Genomic DNA, 17,607 nt, shown 5'->3' on the forward strand with positions numbered 1-17,607 from the left:
TCAGAACAAAATATTTAAATTGTTCCATTAATTAAGTTGTATTTCAGAATTTTGTTCAGTCCTGAAAACATCTGTGGTCAAAAGTCGTTTATAACAAAATAATTTTCTCAAAATAAGTTAAGAAGACATTTGAAATCACCTTATTGGCATTTTACTCTAAAATATGTTCTTGATATGAGTAAATTAATATGACTTTAAATAACACATAAAAAGTGAAATGTGAAGCAACATTTCAACATAGGTAACTTGGCCAATTAGCAAATGTCTTTTGCATTTTATAAACTTCTGTGTAATGAAAGAACTTATAAAGTTAATTTTAAAAAGCACTGTTTAGACATAAATAGAAAGACACAATAAAAAGAAATAAAAATAATCAAATTATTTAATTGTTAAACACATAATAATAATATTGGAATATTATATGTATCTTGAGGATAAAGGTATGTGAGAAACTATAAAACCAATAATTAGCTGTTATCTTATAGAAACTGCCTAAATTTATGTTCCTTTATTGTTATTTTAAACTGTTTTGATAATGTTCAATATATATTTATGAAAATAAAATATCCTTATAATGTCTTATCATCTTCTCCAATAATACCAACTGACTATGGTATTAGAATAATGTTTTACAAATGAGGAATATTTTCCACAGATGAGAAAAGATATCAGAGCTGACACATTCATACCTCTATAAAGTAGAAATTAGTTTGGGAAAGGAAATGCATTCATATTAAAATATTAAAAATTAAATGGAATGTCATAAACCTTTTCCTTGGAAGAGTCATGAAGCCAACCTACTCCTCACTCAGATGCAATTGTCTTTCATAATGGTTATTTCCACAATGGAAGGAGATATATAGCAGAAAGTCATCATTTTTAATAGATCTTATGTGAATGGCTAGGCAAATGTATGAGAAGAAATTTCATGAAATTATTCTAACAAAATATTGGATTTTGTCTATCCAAAAGCAATTTTCCCTTCAAAAGTTAATAACTTCTTCAGAAATGCCTAAATATTTATTGTTATATATTTGAATCAATATTACTTCTCTTATGATAAGAGTTTTCAAAATTCAAATTAGGTAGTTGGCTCAAGCCCACACTAAATCTTAAAAGTGCTATTATAGAAATCACACTATACTGACACATCTGCCTCAGTCCCCTCCAGTAAAATGCCAGTCACAGTTCCTGAAGTGTTGTAAATACATCCGCAAAAAGTAGAATAGACTTCAACTGTCTATGGCAGACATATATTGTTAAATGAATAATGTAACCTATAGAAGTATAATGTCTATGAATCTACTTTAACAGTTTTTGACTTTGCACTAGGGAAGGGAAAGGAAATACCAAAATTGAGAGACAAAGGATAAAAAGACCAATACAACAGCAATTCTTACAAAACTATATGGTGTAAACCAACTGTACAACTCATAGGGGGGCAGAATGGGAAGAGGGAAAGGCTGGGGGTGGAGAATGAGGGAGGTGGTAACAAGTTGGATAAGAAATGTATGCACAGAGGGGGCTGGAAATATGGCCTAGTAGTAAATTGCTCATCTAGTATACATGAAGCCCTGGGTTCAATTCCTCAGCACCACATATACAGAAAAATCCAGAAGTGGTGCTGTGGCTCAAGTGGTAGAGTGCTAGCCTTGAGCGAAAAGAAGCCAGGGACAGTGCTCAGGCCCTGAGTTCAAGCTCCAGGACTGGCAAAAACTAAAAAAATCCCCAAAGAAATGTACGTGTACTGCCTTAGGTATGAAACTGTAACCCCTGCGTACATCACTTTGACAATAAATAAATGGAAAAAAAGAAAAGTTCATTTTATGTAAATACTCATCTCAACATTTAAAACATATTCTATTGGAAGTGACGTGGTAGCTCAAGTGGTAGAGTACTAACTAGCATTGAGCTGAAGTGCTAACCCACGACAGACAAAAAGAAAGAAAGAGAGAGAGAGAGAGAGAGAGAGAGAGAGAGAGAGAAAACATATGCTACCCTCCTTTTATCATAAATATGTAGCCATAAATCAGTTTAGATGAAGGTAGAAGTGCAGTTTTAAACTGTCTAAAAATTATTATGCGATAGGTTAATAACTCAAATGGCCATCTCAGTTCAGAACTGATTTCAGGTTGCTTCATAAGTCAATATTTTATTGTGTTTGGGGCCATTACAGAGTCAAACAAATCCATAGTCTTGGACATCATCTTCTTTCTTTCTTTTTCTTAAGAAAGAGAATTCCTTTTGCTCCTATTGTAAATGATTATGTCCGTGGGATGAAAATACAATTTTCCTACAAAGGAGAAATTTTAAATGGCAACCAAATCAATTATAGAATTTCTTTTTGGCATCTTTGCTATAGTAGAGGGAGTAGATTTTCTCTCTCCTCCGAATGAAAGGATTGATTGCAGCCATATTTTCTTAGCAATTACAAACAAATTACACAGTCCCAAACTTAGGTATTCAGAACCAATTCTAAAGAACAAAATTACCTAACAGGCTCCTTTCTCCGTCTTTCCTCACCCACAGCTCATATTTACAATACAGTGGGACTGACACAGATCACAGACATGTTTGCCCAAGCTGACCAATCTCTAAGGCGAGCTTTTTTCCCCCCCCTTTTCCAGATACTTCATGTTAGCAGCTTGAGGGCGTTAAATCAAAAATGCTTTGATCTCTGCTGGAACTATAATTATTAACATTGTTACATGGATTTCTATAATCCACCCCACCATTAAATCCCTTTTATACCCTCCTCTTCTGAGGTCTCATCTGCATCTGTACCCTGAGTTTGTCTTCTAGCTGGCCTCATTGGGAGCCTGTATTCTTCCACATCTTGACTGACAATTTCCCCTTTCTCTCTTTTCCTTTCTAATAAAATCATTTTCTTACAAATTGAAATGGGCAAAGATGTATTCTGCACTCTTTATATTTTTAAGAACTCCCTATTGAATATTAATAGCATTCGCCATTCCCTGGAAACTCCTTCCCCACAATTCTATGGAACCATCTCAGGGGAAGGTTTATTAAAATAATTATACGAGCACATTTAGTTTGTTAAGGAATTTCTGTGAAGTTATCCAAAATAGGAAGTAAATGTGTTTTCTTTAAAACACTAGAAAGAATTTGATAACATTGTGTACTTTCTGCCTTCAGAAACTGAAATGAGCAATTTTGAATGGGCCAAAAAGTGGAAGAGATATATATATATATATATATATATATATATATATATATATGTTTGAAAATAGAGATCTAGGAAAGTAATTGTTGAGAGGGTTGGAAGAATTCTGCAGAAGGGAAGCCCTCAAACGAACAGATAAATTGGAAGGCATTTGTAAAAATATATGAGGGCCTCAGTAAATCAGAGAAGGATATTGTGTAGAGAGGTGGAAAGTTTGCACTTTTCTAATCCTTACATGCGCATTGCACAAAACTCATGACCATGAGCTGACTCCAAAGATAGCATACAGTGGCTCATGCAAGCAATCCAAACCTCTTATGGCAGAAGAAAGAGGACTATTGTATAGAGTAAGTTTGGGAAAAAAAGGAACTCCTGTTTCAAAGAATAAGTTGGGCATGTTAGTGCACGCTTTTTTCAGATAGTTTAAGAGAGGAAGAAGAATGATATCACTGAGGATGGTCCCAGATAAAACTGGAAAACCCTACCTGCAAAATAAAATAAAACAAAAACATTAACTAAAATTAAATTAAAATTAAACAAGAAGAAGGCTGAGGGTATGGCTTAGTTCAAGTTCTAGAGCACTTTCAAGTTCTAGGATTCAAACCTTAGGACCACAAACAAAAGGAAACCAAAAGAATAAAAAGGGAAAGGAAAGTAGTAAAAAACAAAGAAAGGAAAAGAAAAGCAAGGCAATGACAGGCTTATTGACTATGTATTCATTGGGACAGAGTTTTCAAGTATTAAAATGTAGAAGTTTAGAAGTAAATAATCAATTCTGAATGAGAAAAGAATGTCAATACAGAATGCAAACAATCCTTTGTAAAGGTTAAAAAATCCTTCACATTCCCTCATCAAGAAGGGACCTAAGACATAATGACTAACTTTGGACTTTTCATTTCAATAATGCCAGCAACTTCCTTACAGATGATATCTTTCTTTATTCTTGGCATTACATGACATGATGTCACTAACGATCTCCTTTAACTCTCACAAGAAAATATGTAGATCGTTCATATTTTATAGCTAAGAATGTTGTCTTAGAACAATGAGATTACTTAGCTAGACTCATTACTAATAGGAACAGACTCAGACCTGACCTAACCATTTCCCTCTGCTGTTTACAATAGGAGGAAGATTAAGATTGGGGGCTTTATTAAACTTCAACTTTGTTAATGGAAAATACAGCACAGACTGCATCAAAGGTGCATATGGATCTCATATATATATGTTTTCCAGGCATATCTGTCTACCAGAGTTTGATAAGCTATAAAATGAATATTGCATCTACAACATTAGGCACTAATAAGAGAACTAGATTTTGCCCGAGTATTTAAAGTAATGAACTAGGCTTAACTGGCGCTTTAAAAGAAGTATAAAATACAGTTCTCCTGCTTGTATTGTAGAGGACAAAGATAGAACCTTATTAGATGAAGATAAGTCATCATGTGTTAGCAAATAATAGATGCCACTATCAAGAAGTGTTCTTTGCATGAAAAGAGAGAAGTTAGTGGAGATATATACAATCTCTGGAGTCAAGCTGCCAAACTTCAATTCCTAAATTCTGAGATGTGTTGTCTAGACAAGTTACTACATGCTCCTAGTGTTCTTTGGTGAGAATAAAAAATGAGAGTGTGTTGCTATTATAAACTTCACTCCTATAACATAGTAACAAAAATAGCACACAGAAAACCCTCCATATGGATGTCAAAAAGAAATTTAAAAACTCCAAGGAGAGAAAACATTACAAAAAAGCAGTTTTATGACTTCAGTGTTAATCCTTCATTACAGTATTTATTTTGATCATTTAAAAAGAAAAAAAAAGGGGGCTGGGGATATGGCCTAGTGGCAAGAGTGCTTGCCTCATATACATGAGGCCCTGGGTTCAATTCCCCAGTACCACATATACAGAAAATGGCCAGAAGTGGCGCTGTGGCTCAAGTGGCAGAGTGCTAGCCTTGAGCAAAAAGAAGCCAGGGACAGTGCTCAGGCCTTGAGTCCAAGCTCCAGGACTGGCCAAAAAAAAAAGTCCTGCAAAATAAATGCTTTGAATATTGATTTGTTAATTTTACCTTTACCAATACTTTTATTTGAATGATTTAGGATTTATTAAATTATTATAAATGAGCCCAACTGGAGGAGTGTCTTTAATTATATGGGTGGAATATTAAACACTCAAATAGAGTTACTAATGTTTTTAATTTCAAGAACTTTAAACCTATTGCTGAAATGTTTCACACATTTTTAAGAATTAAATATGTGTTTTAATTCACTTTAATATCTGATATCTACATTTTGTATCTTACCATTTATATTTAAAAGCACAGAGTAAGTAAAGTTCAAAAGGTAATCTAAAAACCTCTGTAATTTCAAAACTATGCAAAAATGTTCCACATATAATGATGATGAATTATTAGTATGAAATGTAGCCTGAAGCTACATGATTTTCTGGAATAACTTGCCTCCGTTTTTTCAGACAGAATACTCTATTTTATAAGAAGTTAATTTTGTCATAAAGTTGCAATCATGGTTTCACATGAATAATTTGTGTTATTCAAAAATATCTATTTATTCTTTGTGAGTGAAACACTTTTCCGATAATAAACTATCATTTCAAAAATGGACAAAGGTTACCATGTAGAGGAATATTCTTGAAAATCCCATATTTACTTGTAAATTTTAAATAAAAGATTAGTATAATTATTAAATATAATAAATTATAAAATTTCTAAAATTAAAAAGCTTTGATTTTCCTTACAATATTAAGATGTGCATTTTTTTTCATATAATCATAGGGAGCAGAGGGAATCTAGCTTTCACTTTGCTCAGAAGAAAAAAACTACACAGGGAGAGATTTGCATATTCAAATGAGCCTACAGTTTTTCATATGCACACACACACACACACACACACACACACACATCTTCAGAGTTCTGAGGTCACTAAGATCAGAAATAATTAGCGGTACTGATAGAGCTTCCATATCCAGTTTGAAAGACCCAGACCCAGATCCTATTTCTTTATATTTATTAATGAAAAGTAACTTCTTTAAAAAAAAAAAAGATAAGTGTATATGTGGGTGTGTTTCTTCCTTTTTCCTCCAACACTTCCAATCCCTTTACACAACGAATACAAATATTTATTAATGAAGATGTCACTTTTTGTTGATCATGGTCTGAACAAAACTGCAATAACCTATGGTCTCCTGCCCAATGAGAGCCCGTCTGATCCCTAACCCAATTCCTCTTCATGTGATGCTGCATGAGCTGTGCTCTTTTTTCTGAAATACTGGAATCTCTTCGCCAACACCAAGAGGCCTTAACTGGCATCCCAAAGCCAAACATACACTTCCTTCTCTGAGTTCCCTGTATATTCTTCCATGTCTTGTATGCCCTCATTTATCAGTTCACAGTAACATTTCTTGAGTTTGCCTAGTTCAAGTTTCTTCTTCCTAAGACCTTCTTTGTGTACCCTAAATTCTCCAAGACCCTCTAGGAGTCAAGCCTGAGTCCAAATCCTAAGCAGATCAGGTAGACCCCTGGAGCCTCTGCTTTGCTTTCTATGATTTGATATCACTGTTGAATTCCTTTTCTGTATAGAACAGGGGACTCTCCTCTCCACAGAGGGGATACACCCAGTTCCTGGACAGTCTGCCATGGGGGCTCTTTTGGAGTTTTAGCGCTCCACTCAATTCAGACGCCTATCTCAGATCAGCCATTGTTCTCCAGAGCAAGACCACATGATGTGTCTTTAGGGGCTGCACCACTTATGAGGTTCCCGTTTTAAGATTAAATGTTGCAGAAGTAAACCTTTGTCTCTAGGTCTAGTGATGTGCCTACTGGTGAATCCTGACCTTGAACTGTCTTCTAGAAGTTTTCCCTTGCTGTCCTTTCCCTGACAGCAGACTTTGGTTCTAGCCACCCAGTCTACCCTATCCAAGGATGGAATGATTGTGTTCCTTTAAAATTCACTTACTGAAGACTTGATCACCAGTGTTACTGTTTATGGACAGAACTAGTATAGCAAGTGTCTATGCACACAGAGGAATGGCCAATGGAAGATATGAGGAGAGGCAGCTGTCCTCAAGACTATAAGAGGGGCCTCATATGAAGACCAACAGTGCTACCACTTTCATCTAGGATGCTCTGCCTCCAGAACGGTGAGAAAACAAATTGATGTGAAAATGTCCTTCTGTGGTCTTCTCTTCTGACCACCTAGTGTAGTAATACATACCTCAATTGGAGGGACAAGTAATAAAGTCTGACCAACTACCACATAGTGAGTGCCTAGATCTCCAAGAAAAGCATTTGTTACAAGGTGACACTGGACTTCCATTTCCAGTTTGGAAGACTCAGATTCCTCTTTGCTTTATATTTGCTAATTAAAAAGTTCCACTAAATTAACTTCCTTTATAATAAGCAAACAGTTTTAAGATGTGTTCTGTTCCCTGGTTGCAATATTAGAAGTGGTAGGCATATTTTAAGATATTTATTTCATTTATTACCTTATTAAACAACTGTTGGTTTAATCATATTCCTATAATTATTGTTCACATATTCAATATTTCCCTTGTATTCAATTTACAGGGTAATGAAAATGCTGTGGATGAGGAATATGGTACTATTCTGGGCAAACATCTAATTTAAAGAAAAAATGGTTAGAGGGAACTGAAAGAAAAAGCAAAGAATGCAAAGAGAAACAATGCTTTCTCTGTCTTTCTTTTACTGGATAGCTTTTCTTTTAATTTCTTTGCTATGGACCTTACAACAAAAATACCATAAATTGAGTAATGCATTGCTTACTAAATTACATACTATAAGTAAGTGCTGTCAATCTTAGATATATTCAGACACCTTCCACACACCTTTATTTACTCTATAGGAGATAACTTGACTCTCTTCTCAGGACTTGTGTATTCAATCTTCACTCTGTATTAATACAATGTTAGCTAAGTAATATAGTCTTGAGTAATTAGTATGAAAATTAAAAAAAGAAAACTGCAATTGGTAAAATTTCAATTGGAGAGATCTGTGACTTTTATCACAGGAAATGAATGTTAATACATACACTACAAAGAACTAAATATCTTGCAAAAAAGGAAAAGAAAACACTAAATGTTATTTTATCTACTATTAAAAGCTTAAAGTAGGTCTAATGAGAATATATCTCTCTTCCTTTGAGAACAGCTATAGAAATCATAATTGCCTCTCACCATTACATTTTACCAATAGCCACAGCAACCCTTCCCTCCTTCCCTTCTCCCTTCAGGCAAGCCCATCCATCGGCACCTTTTACCATCCTTCTTCATCATCATCTTCTTTTTTGTGGGGGAAGAAGGGGTTGGTTATGGGGCTAGGCGCTGTCCCTGAGCTCTTCAGCTCAGGGCTAGCATTCTACCACTTGAGCTACAGCGTCACTTCCAGTTTTCAGGTAGTTAACTGGAGATCACAGTCAAACAGACTTTCCTGCTTGGGCTGGCTTTAACCTTCATCCTCAGATCTCAGCCTCCTGAATAGCTAGGATTATAGGCATGAGGCATCAGCACTTAGCTCTACCATCCTTCTTACTCAGCATTAAGAGACTACCTTCTGTTTCTCTCCCTCTGTTTTTCCTTCTCTCTTTATCTGCTATTAATGCCTCTACCACTGTAACCACATCCCTGTATTTTAATTATTTCCTCAGTTGTCTCTACCTCATCATACACCTTGTGCTTTGAGCTCTGTGTGTGTGTGTGTGTGTGTGTGTGTGTGTGTGTGTGTGTGTTTTACTGAAGTTTGAACTCAGTTTGCACTTGACAGGCAATATGCTCTACCACTTGCATGCCCACCATTTCTCTGGTGGATTTTGGAGACTGAGTCTCACATTATGACAGTGCCAGCCTGGACTATGCTTCCTTGTTTATACTTCCCCTGGGATGGGATTCTTACACAGAGCTGGGATAACAGATGTACACCTCTGTGCTCAGGTCTGGCCAAGACAGAGTCTCTAGAAATTTTGCCTGGACTGGCTTGAAACTGCTAATCTCCCATCTCTGCCTCCAAAGTAGCTAGGATTACAGGATTGAGCCACTGTGCCCTGATTGTTCTATGAGAATTTTGTAGGGAATCTCAAGTGTATGCCATCTTTTTTATCCCAGGCACCTGGTGAAGCATTTTTCAATAAATGTGTGTACTAATTAAATTAATTAATTCAAGGTAGGTCTGCAAAGATGCAAAAGAAGTACATTATCTGGCAGGCATATGTAAATTGTACTCATGAGTGAATGAGCTGTGAACTGCAAGTATCTATCTTAGGAACAAGTATGAAAGTTTATTACAAAGAAAAAATATAAAAGCTCTCCAAATCCAACTGTTCTCTTTGTGTGGAAATAATAAAAGAAATAACAAATAGGAAATTTTGATCACTACTTGGTTAAATCCTAGAAAGGTAAAACATGTTTCTAATTCATATTGTGTTTAGTACATTATTATAGAGCTCTGTGTGTGTGTGTGTGTGTGTTCATGCACAGTATTGGTATTTAATCCCAGACCTTTAAACACTTGCTTGGGTTTTTTGCCTAAGGTTGGCACTCTGATATCTGAAATACATCGACATTTCTGGCTTTTTCCTGGTTAACTGGAAATAAGGGTCTCATAGACTTTTCTGCCCAGGCTATTGTCAAAGCATGAGCTTTAGAACTTAGCTTCCTCAGTAGCTAGGACAGGCATAAGATACTGGTGCCTTGTTTACTGAACATTTTAAAAAATCTAACTTAACACATTGGTTTGGTTAAAGTGGTAAACCAAAAGTAAATAAATAAATTAGCAAACCAAATTAATCGACAAAGGCTGAAATTATGATTTCAAAAGAAATGACAAAAATATTGTGTGGGAAGCTTGAGGACATGGAAAGGTCAGGAACTAAAAAAAATCCTTTAAGATAATTTGGAAATAAAAACTTAAAAAATAAAATAACTTGGAAAAATTAATACTATCCCAAACAATGGATAGTATTAGTTTTTTCAAGTTAATCTATATTGTTTTAACAGAGGAACAACTTCCTCTATCCACATTTCTATTTAAGAAGACACCCTTAAACTCAAAGTTCAGAAAATTCTTAAAATGAAATATAGAATAATGAAGAATTTTGTCCATGGACAAAAACAGTTCCAGTAAAGTCCAAATATTTACCAAGTTGAACACTCAAGAATATAGTTCATAGTTATCTTCAACAGCACATTTGTTATGTTCTTCTTTCTCTCTAACTTGTATCTCTTTCATTCTTCTAGTTAAAAACACTAATGAACTACACAAAATGAAATCAAGAGGTGATTTTCTTTTTCGCTGTTTTTACTTTCATGCCTCTTTGTTCTGTTTGTCTTTGGGAGCTTAAGGGGAGGCTTAGAAATGGACAAACAAAAGGGTGAACAAACGCAACAATGGTACTCACTAGACACTATGTTGAAAATGAACTGTAAAACTTGTGGGTGGGGATGGGAGGGAAAAACTGGGAAAGAGGGAGAGAAGGGTGACAAGGTCCAAAAAGAAATGTTATGTAACTGTAACCCTTCTGTATATCACCTTAATAATAACAATAAGAAATTAAGAAAGAACATGAATATGTACACATTATTAAATTTAAAAGCAAGTCTTTAAATTTTATTCTTGACCTCTGTATCATTTAACCCAGACATAGCTCTCTCTTTCTCTCTCTCTCTCTCTCTCTCTCTCTCTCTCTCTCTCTCTCTGTCTCTCTCTCTCTCTCTCTCTCAAGATGGTTTCCCTTGCCTCCACTGGGCCTTCTCATTAGTCTTACTTGATGGCAGGTCGAACTCTAGACCGCTGGAACTATCTCATGGATTGTTGTTCCACATGCATACTCAACATTCAGATGTTTCATAGGAGTTCTAGTTTTCTATTTTGTTTCATTAAGATGCAGTGAGACCACAGAGCACCTGCAAAACTAACTGTATTTCCTGTCACTAACTTTAGGATTTTCCTCCTGGAAGTCATTTCTCCACACCTACCTAAAATTTGTTGTGATATTCCTTTATCCTTTTATCTGGTATTTCAAAAGTTTCAATGTAGATTTGAGAGAAACCACCTATCTGTTGATTTCATTAACATATAATATTTAAAGTCAAGAAAAAAATTATAGTAATTGATTACAAGTAAAAACACAAGTAACCACTTACCCAATTCTAACTCTAAACTTTTACAATAGTTTGATAAAGAGACCATAATAATGTACCTCCAAAAATGGCTCAAGTAACATTAATGTGCTGTTGTTCAGTAGTAGAGTCCAGGCATCCAAGATCAAAGTGTCAGCAGTTAGTTACTTCCCAATCTGTGAAGAAGAATCTAGTCTATGCATTTCCTTTAGCTTCAAGGGGTTCCCTGGGAATCCTTACCATTCTCTAACTTGTAGATGAGGAGCTCTCTCATCTGTGCCCTCAACTCATGACTTGTGTGTCTTCATGGTTTCCAATTTTAAAAACACCCAGTTAAAACAGAGTAGGCCAACCTACTCCAGTATGACTGTAACTCCATCTTGACTCCTGTTCTGAGTTAGAACAAGATAAGACCTTTGATATACTAATTTACAGGGACTGATCACAGTATATAACTGTTGTAATCAGTACATTTTAAGTAGATATGAAAACTATAGTTTAGTTAAGAGAGCTTCAACTATAGATATCTGATTAACATCTTCTACATGGATCAGAGTACAGGGTGCTAGAAAGAATTTGTTTGTCATGTATTTTAGTCACTGTGATACGGTTATAACATTTGACATTGCATTTATTTGCTAGTAGATGTTTAAGGAAAAGTCAATGCAAGGAAATGCCCCCCCCAAAAAATTTTGAATTCCTTATGCTTTGATTTGAATTTCTCAATTAAACTTAACCAGAGCACATTATATGTTTGCAGTCCTTTAGAGAATTCATTATCTCCCAAACCCCTTAGTTTCCAGTCACATAGCTAAAAGAAGAATTATGATAAAATGGTATATTTTATGTAATTCTTCATGATTAAAGAAGTGTTTTTCCAAGTGGAGATACAACTTACCTATTATTTTTTTTTTTTATTTTTCAGTTAAGGCTGTGCCTGCCCTAATTCCCCATGAGGAGACTGAAAACTGGAGTAAGGGAAGATCAAGAGAAGTTTTTGACTATGTTCATGTGACATTCTGTTCTACAGAGCAAGGCTTTCATCCTTTAATCCGATATCCACTTAACTACAGAAGATTTATTTTTACCCCCTCTTGTTCCATAAAGGGCTCAAAAGTCAGTAGCAATTTGTGACACTTTGTTATAATATTTTTATGACCCTTCCCACATGCACATGTGCGCGCACACACACACACACACACACACACACACACACACACACACTCCTCCCTGCCTCATTTTCATATGGACACAAAGCCTTAGGATAAAATGATGGTTCATTATAGTGGTACAGAGCTCTTATCTTCATCCGGCAAGAGTCATTTCCTTCCAAAGATTGAAATGCAAATGTGAAAATTAATGATAACTGCATTATCTGATAGCAGAGATAATACCAATTCACTGTCAGAGTAATACACAGTCATTCTACGATTTCCTCCGCTTCTCACAATATTCTTCTTACTGTCAGACTGTATCTATGGTTAACTATGTTTCATAGGTGTCTGTTAATTTACTTCAAATGGCATTCCCCAGATCTTATATCTACCACATTTTCCCAATCAAAAAGGAAACCAAATCAGAACTGTAATCTTCAAGCCCCTTCTTCTTTGGACTAGTAAAGAGGAGGAAAAAAAAAACCGGTATCATTAAGTGTATGCTCTCTCTCCTAGTGGTCTTCTAGCTACCATTCCACTTTATACAAAATGGTCCCCATCTTCCCAGTTTAATTTCAGATGCAATGCATAACAAGGCCAATCAGGTGTATGCATCCGCAATGCTAAACAGCAAGGTAGCAGGAAACTCATTTATAGATATTCCACCGATATTTAGTTCATGTGCAACAAGTACACATATTTGACTTTACCCTTGACATTTATACTTACATTAAAATTTCTTTAACTGAATTATGCATTGGTCAGTTAGAAAAGAACATAATAAGCACACTATGGTGATTTTTATGTAAGAAAACCATTTTGCATAATTAATTACTGTGCTATTGTTTAATGAGGATTTCTTTGAAAGTTGTTATAATAACTATTAAGGTACAGTTGCCAAAATGAGAGTAAAAGTAAAATTAAATCAATTTATTGTGTACTTATGAACTTATAAGCTCCATTTTTTCCATGGAAAATTTGAATTAATGCACGAATGATTATTACTAGACTATTCTTTAAACAGAAAGGCTTTGTAGAAGTAGTAAGTTGCTTGGAGTCACACAATTAAGTGACAGGGCCAAGATTACACAGCAGAAATGGATTTAGTCTTCTCCCCTTGTTTATCCTACTCCAAACAATTGACCTGTAATGATTGCTTAGTTCCCATTGTTAATGTACCAGTATTTACAACATAATTTGTAGCATTGTTCTATTTTTTTTCATTCACTAATTAAATAATTTGTATAAGGTTTAATGTTTTACTTTATTCAACTGAAATAACCAGACTTGGGGCTGGGGATATGGCCTAGTGGCAAAAGTGCTTGCCTCGTATACATGAGGCCCTGGGTTCAATTCCCCAGCACCACATATACAGAAAACGGCCAGAAGTGGAGCTGTGGCTCAAGTGGCAGAGTGCTAGCCTTGAGCAAAAAAAGAAGCCAGGGACAGTGCTCAGGCCCCGAGTCCAAACCCCAGGACTGGCAAAAAAAATAAAAAGAATGAAATAACCAGACTTAATATACAAATAGCAAAATTATATCCTGAAGCCAAGCATACTGGCTCACACCTGTTAATCCTAGGTACTCAGGAGGCTGAGGTCTGAAGATCGAGGTTCAAAGCCACCCTAGGCAGAAAAGTTCATGTAATTCTTATCTCAAATTAATCAGCAAAAAGTGTGATGGTAAAACAAAAAAAATAAATAAAGGATTCAGAAGAATTGACCCAAATTCAAGTACCCCAAGTTAGCAGTCTCTGGCCATAAAATAGAGATTTAAATACTTTCTTACAAGAGAGAGCAGGTGATGTCAACATGATTTTTAAAATAAGATCAGTATTCCAACCAGTGGTGGGTCTAAGATGATAGGTTGAAAAATGATGTTCATTCCTCGAGAAAATTCTATTCGGTCCCAAGTGCTGCGTTGGAAACCTGTGCTCATCTTGTCTTTCACAATCATCATGATAGTATTTAAATGCAGTCATTACTATTGGAGGTAAGGACATTTAAGAGTTGGCTGTTGAAGAAGACACCAAGAGTCACAATATCATAAGTGCCAGGATGGAAGCATAAGAACAGAGCTGGTCCCAAAATGTGTTTCCACTCTCTTCAGTAGTGTAGAGCACTCAGCTCTCAGTAGATACTGAACTGGATTGAATATATACTTAGTTAAGCAGAAGACAGATCCATGAGCAAAGTAAATACTGAACAGGAAACTATGAATTGGATTCCAAGCAAGGAAGTAGTAGAATATTTTTTAATAAAAGGAAGAGCAACAGAATTTAAAATTTGATATGCAAAATACTAAAATAATGAGGTAAGAACATACTTTTTGGGTTAAACTTGGCTAATTTAGTGTGTGTTTAGCTGTGCATTTTAGTTGTAAAAGATTCCTAGTTACTTAAAGAATGTTTAAATAGGAGTTATAAGCATTAAAGAACATAACCATGCGAACATTTACAACCATGAGAAAATATTTTTTTATAATTTATGGTCAAAGATATGAGTAATTAAGAAAGATATGTGTAATGTTTGTATCTGAATATACCTTTAAACTGAGTTACAAAGAAAGGAAACATTTGTGAGCTACAGCATCACTTCCAGGTTTCTGGTAGTTCATTGCAGATAAGAGTCTCATGGTTTTTCCTTCCCAAATTGGCTTTGACCTGAGATGGTTAGATCTCAGCCACCCAAGTACCTAAGATTACAAGTGTGAGCCACCAGTGTCTGGCTAAGGGAAAATAGTTTTATACTGAAGAATTCGCATTTGATTGGAAAATAGAACCCTGCAGACAGTGGCTGATTCATTATTGAACTAAGCCATCAAGAAAGGTTGTGGAGTCATCTTCAATCAAACTCTTCAAAAATAAGAGAAATCCTGATGCATCTTAAATGAGGTCAGCTCCATACTTCAAATTCTTAAAGTAATTTTCACATTCATTAATTTTAATAGGTTTTAGAGAAAATTACCACTCAGGCTGACTGTCAGGAGTAGGTAGGAAGGCCTTAAAATGAGGAGACCTTGGTAACATATCTAGATCATTACTTCATATCTTAACCAATAGTTTGTAGTTAAACTGAACACTAAACACTTCATTTTATAAAACTGGGCATTAACAACTCTAGGAAATTTTTAAATGTTTTGTGTTAAGACTCAACAATTCCAAAGCCTTAACAATAACACTTAGCACGTTATGAGTGTGATCTCATTTGGTTTTGTAAAAATTGGTTATATTATTGTCTGGATTTTTATGAATGTAGATAGAGGCACTGAGAATGGAACCAAATTGCCACAAATCTTCCAGACAGTGATTTTGTATATCCAAAACCTGGTCTTCAGAGGCTGTGGAGCCCAGTTTCTACTATGTTTCAAAACGTTACCAAAAGTGGGACAAGTTCTACTGTTTAATACAGGTGGAGAGAAGCAATGTTGTTTTTGTGAATAGAAGACTTTGGGTAGCAATATAGAAGCAATTACTTTTTATGCAGCAACAAATTACAAACATATCTTCATACTTTCTCAGAATCTTCAAACTGAAAGAAATGCACATCCTACCTTGAATAGTGATAAATGCTTAAGAAAAATACTTTCGTTTAGAATTAACCTCATTAATTCAGGAGCTTTAAAAAATAAATTATTTTTTTACATACCTAAATATGTTGTCAATTTTATAATATACAAGTGACTTACAGTTTTCTTATCAAGTGTTGATATGACATATGTAACAGGATAGAATATAAGTTTTGAACCAAATTTATCAAATAAAATTAAGTCAAATTTATAAATTAAATTTAACTGACAACTGAAAAAATTCTCATCTTGAATGACAGCATCTTTTTTTTAAATCAAAGATTGTTGTTGTTGTTTTGTTTTTACCATTTTTTTTTTTGCCAGTCCTGGGGCTTGAACTCAGGGCCTGAGCACTGCCCCTGACTTCTTTTTGCTCAAGGCAGCACTGGACCACTTAAGCCACAGGACCACATCTGGCTTTTTCTATATGTGTGGTGCTGAAGAATTAAATCCAGGGCTTCATGTATATGAGGCAAGCATTCTACCACTAGGCCATATTCCCAGCCCCTACCAGTTTTTTGTTTGTTTTGTTTCTAATCAGGGACTTCTTCACCCCATTGCAAAGTCAGAACCATTATGCAATATGGTAAAAATGCCAGAAGTATGCATTTTCTTGCAAACTCTTAAAATGTGGTATTATAGTATTATAAATTTAATACAATTGAGTCCAAAATCTTGTAGAGCATTATGCTATAGTGTTCAGAATGCAAACATTTGGTGTGTATCATGAATAACATTAGAAATGACATCATAACCATCAGATATAGTGTGTCTTCATTTTTGTTTGCATTATATTTTCCAGCTGCTGGTTTCAGAAAATTACCCTTAGAGTTCCTCTCTTCTTCATGCACAGCAGACAGCAATTTGCAAAGTCACGCAAGGGTGAAAATGTGATGGAAATACAGGGATTTTTCTTAATGAAAAATGTTACTGCTTTGGAAATTAGAACTAAAACTATTGCAAAACTCAACTTATATCCATAAACCCAGACATAATGGTTTGCATGTATAGATATATTATCAGTTATAAATTACTTATCAACAAATGAGTAATTTCCTACATCACATATTTATATTACATTATAGCGATGCTCTGATTAATTTTTTAAGTTTTTAAGAAAATAATTGAATGTCAGATTCTTTAAATGAAATTTTCATTTTATTCAGAAATGAAAATATTACCAAAACATTGACTCAAGAGAGGCATCTTTTGATCATTTCTAAATTTATAAATTCAAATTGTGGTTCAATCTATGTCTTACAACATTAAAGTATAAATGAATATTCTTTAAAATATTTCTGCTTCTCATTTGTTAGCTCTCTAATTGTATTCACTTTAAATTTGGATAAAGCTTATAGATTCTTTGCTGAAAGAACAGACAGAGTTGACTAATTTTAAGTATGAGAGAAAAAAAAACAAAAATGACACTTTTTTATTTTACTTAATCAAAAATAAAAATATTTTGCTGGGCACTGGTGGCTTACACTATAATTGTAGCTACTCAGAAGGCTGAGATCTGAGGATCTAAGTTCAAAACCAGCCTGGGTAGAAAAGTCC

The 17,607-nt window shown here is 34.8% G+C and overlaps 1 protein-coding gene across 2 annotated transcripts in view; it reads right to left on the bottom strand.

The window, feature by feature from the left end:
• Positions 1 to 17,607, bottom strand: part of Zfpm2 (zinc finger protein, FOG family member 2) — a 423,581-nt gene that overhangs the window by 304,550 nt on the left and 101,424 nt on the right. The gene's annotated exons all lie outside the window — the stretch shown is intronic.

The sequence above is a fragment of the Perognathus longimembris genome, chromosome 12 (genome assembly GCF_023159225.1).
Source record: "Perognathus longimembris pacificus isolate PPM17 chromosome 12, ASM2315922v1, whole genome shotgun sequence".
NCBI classification, from domain to species: Eukaryota; Metazoa; Chordata; class Mammalia; order Rodentia; family Heteromyidae; genus Perognathus; species Perognathus longimembris.